Raw genomic sequence first — 7,087 nt, 5'->3', positions numbered from 1 at the left:
GTGTGTGTGTGTGTGTGTGTGTGTGTGTGTGTGTGTGTGTGTGTGTGCGTATGTGCTCCCTCACGGGCAAACCGCACCGCTCTCTTCAGTCACGTATGCGGCTGGATGCTTTCTACCTGTCACACTCTTCGGTGAACCCTTCGTGTTTCTCTCTGTTCCTCGTTGAGGGGTATTACTAAAGGACCGACTGATCAATAACTCAGAGGAGCCGGGGACAGGGCACCCCGCGCCTTAGTCACAGCAGGTGTTTCCTGAAGCTCTGCTCTCACATCCTCGGGTAAAGCTGCCTCCTCTGTCATCTTGTTAACACACAGGAGTGCCGAGGGTGGCACCGTCAATCTTGAGATTTGTAAGCCCTTACATGTTAAACTGAAAAAAGTGATTTTATAACAGGCTTGTGTCCTGTATCCCTTTTACATAATAGCACCTGGTTCCCACATCATTCCTCCTATCATTCTTTTATGTTTTTAATAACTTTATTCTAGCCACCACTTTCATAAGGGGTAGCTGGTCCTTAGCTGTGTCCTAATCAGTTTGCTAGTACACGCTGGCTGATTAAACTCAGCATTTACCAGGAGTTTGTTGTTTTTTTTTTTATTATTATTTTGGCTTTAAATAGCTCACCTTTCGCTTAGTGAGAATGAGGGTCCTTTCTCCTCTCTTCCTCTGCCAATTTTCACAAAATCTGTAGGACTTTGAGACTCGATATTTGCAGGCAGGGAAGAGGGGAGAATGAATTTAGCCAACAGGCTGAAAAGTTATGAAAACACATACAAATGGACAAATAGGAAAGCTGCCTAAGCTGCATTTCCTTAAGAAGCAAAAGCAGCCTCATCTCAGTTATCCAGAGACATGGAAAGTCGAAAGGCAACAGCACAAATAGAAAAGTTGCTTGCTTGATGCTGCACAGCAGAATTGGAAAAAGAATCCATATCTTGACAACCGAATGTGCTGCTCTGTTCTCTCATCCTTCTAAATTCCCTCCATGCCTGCAACAAGACACAATGGACCACTCCAAGCAAAACCAATTCTAGCTAGAGACTCGTTGCTCTTCTTTACTTCCTCTTTACTATTGACAGTGTATATTCTCCACCCGTGTAATTAGGTTACTCAAGATGAAAATTCAGAACAACCAAATGATACAAAAAGGAGTAGCAAAATCAATGATTCGGAGCTACATGGAAATCCAAACTTTGAAATTACAATCTACTTACTTTGGGCCTTCTAGTGAACTCAAAAGACCTATAGGCTGTTACAGTAAGAGCAGTGAAAAGCATCTTAAGACTCTATAAAAGCTCGTTATCTTAAACTGGGGGTATCAAGTATGATGCTGTGACCCCTTTGGACACCAGTAATATCAAACTACTGTAAATCTAGGTGATTTTCTGCATTTATTAAATTCCTCTTCTAGTTACTTATTTTGCTTACATAAACTTTAATGTGAACTCCTCAGCCTTGAGCTTCAGTAACACCTGGTACAAATGGACATAATAGATGTTGGTTCCCTCCATTCCAACCAATACTATTAATATTTTATCATTTTTTCAAGCTCTTTGTTCTTCTTGGGCTCTGTTGCTCCGTTTTACTTCCCTATCTTTCTTCACAGTACCTCAAGCAAAATACAAACTGTACCACAAACCAAAATGAAAAGTCAAAGTGAGAAAAAAATAAGTGATTGAATTAATGTGACATTTGCCAGTTAACATTTTACTATATACTGCATCTTATTCTGCTCCCCTGTATGTCCAGTGTGTATTCTGCATATGAAGTGGATATAGAGTTTAGAGGAGTACCCCATACAATCAGATTTAATACACGGGAGAAACACTGCAGGAAAAATATTAATCTTGTAGTAGCATTAGGATAACAAACATATAATTGTAGGTCTGACAGCCTACCAATGATCCTGGGCAGAGTAATTCATTAATTTATATGGAAGTTTGATTTATCAGAATTAAAAGTGGGTAGCAATGTGCCAATCAAATAGGAAAACAGAAGCAAGATCCTGTAGCATGAATTTGATAACATTTATCTGTAACATCAATAGAAAGTTCTGATAAAGAGGTAACCACTGACTTCTTAGAACTTGTGTAGATAACTGACTTGGGTCCACACAGTGTTTGGATGAAGAGACTGGGTGGTATGAAATTAGCATACCCAGTGTTATAATAGAGACAAAAGAACCTTGTTAAAATCAAGATATAAACTCTGCTGCCAGGGGATAAATTAGGACCAGTTAGTCTGTTATGAAGTTTTTAATAAAATGTTCTGGATAAACACAAGTTATTTGTTTATTCTAATCTTTTTTTGTGCTCGTAAATTGTCTAATAATTTGCACAAGAATCTTGGAATTGTTAATTCACGTGTTTTCTGATCCTATATTTAAATATTTACGATAGCAGTCTTCAATGCATCAGGAACTCTTGAAGATAATCACTTATGACTCAGAGATTACTCTGACTTTTCCATAAGTATCCTATAGTGAATTGTATCAGCCACAGAGCTGATTATATTTAACTCATTTAGATAATATTTATTCTTTTCATAGTCTGCTTTTGTAGGTCTTTTGCCTTATTAGAATTTTAATTAATACTTTTTGCTTGCAGTATTACTTTATATCCATTCGTAGCCAAATGTGTTTGTTTCTCCTTTTTAATGGATTCATTTTTGCTTTTTCAAACTCAGTAGCTTTTGTTGCAGTCAAAGCAGTGTCATCCTACATTTATCTTTGTCTTGCATCACAACCAGTTTGCCATGATAATTTTTTTTACCCAGTAAGTACTGGCACTGTTCTTCAGAACAACTTTCCAAAAGAAGTTATTCGGAAGAATAACTCATTTGTACGTCTGGGTTTCTGAGGATGAGAAAAACTGGCAAAATTCAATTTATATGGTGAAAAAGAAAACCTAAGTGTCCCTGACTTTTTTTGATTTCAGACAAGAAAACATGTTTTGGAAGCAATTTAATTGATACTTTTGGACCATTTTCAGTAACAGTTAATCTTCCTGAAGCGCAGTATTTGGTATTACACCTTATTTTACCCAGCAGCATTATTTCAGTCTGATGATTCTATGTAGAGGTTTTTAGCTATTGAAGAGAAATCTTTATTGAATAGAAATGTTTTCCCAGGAGTTTTTTCCTAAAAAAAAAAATTAAATAATGGAATTATTAATGGAAACATAGTTTACATGGAGTTTCACCCTGGTAGATTCACATGATGGAATACTCTCTACTTCTGTGTTTGATTTTATCCAGCTGTGTCAACCTGCTTCAGATTATCCAGTACAGAGCACAAATATTTTCTGTCTGTTTCAAATTATCTAATATATAGCACAAAGAAGAGTCAAAAGACTCTACAATACCTGAGCTTCTGCTGTTTGGAGCAAAACCATAAATGCCTGATCTTTAGTATCACCCAGTCTGGCATCAGTTTCACTGAATGCGTAAATTCTACTCTTAAGACAAGATCCTCAAATATTTATTGTTCCTGAAGACAAAAATATTTTCCACTAAAATGTATTTCTTAGTAAGTTTTCACAATAATTATAGTCTCCTTTTCTTTTTTTCTCTCTTTTTTAGTCCTAAAGACACAACCTTTACCTCAGAGATCTGCATTTTTTTCTGTTTCTATTTATGAACCTGGGGGACTAACAAAAGCATTTTGAACACTTTTCAAGAGATCATCTATGCACTGCTACTGTTAGTAGTATTTGAGTTTTCTTCTCATCTTCAAAAGACCTCAGCAGAAATTGGTTAAGAAAAGGGAGATGAAAAGCTACAAAGCCTAGATCCTAACAAATTTCTTCTTTAATAGAAAAAACTTTTTTTTCTTTTTCATCATTAAAGAATCACTATTTTTAAGCATGGTGGAGCATTGCCATATTGTTCCTCTGACGGGTGACATTTCCAGTAACTTTTTGGTGTAATGCTGTCATTTGTCATTCCATACGGAAGTGAGGAAAAAGCAACATTGCTTCACAGACTTGGAGAAACATCCACAGACAAAAAAAGAGAGAGAAAAAAGGAAAAGCATATTACTGCATAATATAAAAATCCGAGTTATTTTATATTCCAGTTTTCCAGATAACAGTGCAAGCAGAGAAGAATATATACATACCAAGCCAGGCAAGAGAAAAACATGTAGAAGCTAAAATTGTATTAAAACTCCCAGGGCTATCAAACCCCTTGTTTACAACACTTTCCTTGGAAAGAAAATCTAGGGCATTCTTTTGTGCTGTCCTTTTACACAACAGGTTTGTGTCATTTTATTGCCTGTATTTCTTGGACTCTCACACCCATTTTTATAAAAACAGTAAAACTATTGATTTATTAACTTTTTCCACTACATTGGTGAGCAACTTTATTTTAATACAAGGTGGAAACATTTAAACACACACAAATTTTAGTACTGTTATTCCAAAGGTGTTATTCCAGTTTGTGTTCTCATGCAGCAGGTTAACTTCAGTTCAATCCTAGGGCTTAAGTTTTGATAAGTTCTTTCCAAACCCCCTAGTGGCACTTTACCACATCTGTAATTTTCCTCTTAAAGCTACCCGACTAGTGTACTCTAATAGGGATAAGAAAAAAACTATTGGCAGTCAAAACTGATTTTTTTGGTTTTTTGGTAGTAAATACATATGCATAGTCTATAGATTAGATAGTAGAAACAGAACTTGAAGAAAAGCTGCTTCTTCTATCCAGTTGTTGGGTATCACTGTCACATTTGTTTGTTTTTATGCATTTGCTATGTTGTTATTAAAATTCAGTCAGAAGGTAATTTTGCCCTTCAGTGTCTATACATAGTACAGCATTTCTGTAGAGCATCCCTGCCTAAGCAGATGTCAAGTTCTGTGTGTTCATAGCACCATGACCACCTTGGCTAAAGAGCTCTTTGCGTTACTTCAAGAAGGCTTGTAAGTCTATTTTAATTTGTTCAGGGAAGAAGATATAAAGTCATAGAATCATAGAAGGATTTGAGTTGGAAGGGATCTTAAAGATCATCTAATTCTAACCCCCCCGACATGGGCAGGGACACCTTCCACAGACCAAGTTGCTGAGGGCCCTATTCAACCTGGCCTTGAACACTTCCAGCAATGAGGCATCCACAACTTCTCTGAGCAACCTGTTCCAGTGACTCACCACCCTCACAGTAAAGAATTTTTTTCCAGTGTCTAATCTAAACCTGCTCTCTTTTAGTTTGAATCCATTCCCCCTTGTTCTGTCACCACATGCTCTTGTAAAACATTGGTCTTTCTTGCAGGCTCCCTTCAGGTACTGGAAGGCCACAATCAGGTCACCCTAAAGCCTTCTATTCTTTAGGTTGAACAATCCCAATTCTCTCAGCCTTTTCTCCTAGGAGAGGTGCTCCATCCCTCCAATCATTTGGTGGCCTCCTCTGGACTGGCTCCAACAGGTTGTTATCATTCTTGTGCTGAGGCCCCCAGGGCTGGAGGCAGCACCAGGTGGGATCTCACCAGAGCAGAGCAGAGGGACAGAATCCCCTCCCTCAACCTGCTGCCCACACTGCTTTGGATGCAGCCCAGGACACAACTGGCTTTCTGGGCTGTGAGTGCACATTGCTGGGTCATGTCCAGCCTCTTGTCCACCAGCATTCCCAAGTCCTTCTCAGCAGGGCTACTCTTGATCTGTTCATTCTCCAGCCTGTGTTGACACTGGGGGTTGCCCCAACCCAGCTGCTTGTAGATTATTCTTGTTCTGCCAATGCCAGATAAATAATTCATAAGAAGGTTTATAAATAGTTTAGTATCCATATATGTTTATACTTAGTGGATGTAATTTAGCCCTTAAAAGTTATACTTGCAGTTAATCGTGTGTTTGGCAGTTATTTTTGTTTAGTTGAGATTTTGTGTGTGTTTTTGTTTGTTTGTGGTTTGGGTTTTTTTGGTAAATAAAATATCAAGGTGAGTTTTTTGTTTTGTTTTAGGGTTTTTTTTCCTTATACTTACATGCTTGATTTGCTTTTCTGCTACATTATAAAGGAAAATATTTCACAGTTCGGACTGTGAGGCAACTTTTACAGCATTTTTAATGTATTCTGGAAACATGAATATGAGGTAAGGTATCACGGATTTGTATGTACTTGTCAACTGACTATGTAAGGTCAAGTATAGGGGGTTAAATTTTATCTTTTTGAAGTCACCATGATAAGCTTCCCTTGAACTACGGCAAGAATGTTTCTCAAATACAAAAATGCCTCTTCCTTTGCTTTTTTTCCCCCCTCAGTAGTCAGTTTTCTACAAATGTCAATATTATCAGTAGCAGTTACATATTAACTTTTTTTTTTTACAATCTTAAAATGGGCAACAAAGTTAAAAGCACCCAGAGGAATTTTCATCTGGTCTTTTAAATCGTGGGTGTTAATAGGTCGTAAATACTTGCTGTGAAATGGCACACGCCTTTCCTGCAGGCAACAACTGAGCGCCTGCCACCTGTGTTTGGTGAGCTGCCACTTGTGCTTTGCTGCAGAAATCAGCTCTGCTATTGTCACTGGGAGAGTATTATTAACATTTTTATTTATGTCTACAGGTGTTCTCCATACCTACCTCTACTCAGCATCTGAGTAAATGGCAGATTCAGCATTTCACTCTTTTCCTCATTTTTTTTTGTTTTCCCTGCAGGAATCATGCACAACTTTACTAAAAGTGAGTCAACCGTGATGAAGTATGGTTTCATGATACACATAATAAAAGATTGGTACTGAAGAGGAGAACAACAGTGCCTGAAGGCTGACGGGCTGTGTGCCCCATCCCCACCTCACAAGGTCCAAGCCCTCGAGTTGCAGAAACCCAGCTCAGAATCATAGAATGGGTCAGGTTGGAGGGGACCACAGTGAGCCATCTGGTCTTCCCTTCACAATTTACTAACTCACGTATTTTCAGTAAAGAGGTGACTGATGTACCACAGTTACTGAAATTAGAATATGACAGTTGGGTCACCTGGTCTGACCTCCCTGCTCAAGGAAGGTTGTCCCAGAGCACATGGCACAGGATTTGTCCAGGCAGTTCTGGAATATCTCCAGTAAGGGAAACTCCATACCCTCTGTGGACAATCTGTCCCAGTGTGTGGT

This window comes from Corapipo altera, unplaced genomic scaffold (assembly GCF_003945725.1).
Source record: "Corapipo altera isolate COAL_440 unplaced genomic scaffold, ASM394572v1 47, whole genome shotgun sequence".
Classification (NCBI taxonomy): Eukaryota; Metazoa; Chordata; class Aves; order Passeriformes; family Pipridae; genus Corapipo; species Corapipo altera.
The sequence above is the reverse complement of the archived record's forward strand: the minus strand, read 5'-3'. Positions refer to the sequence as shown.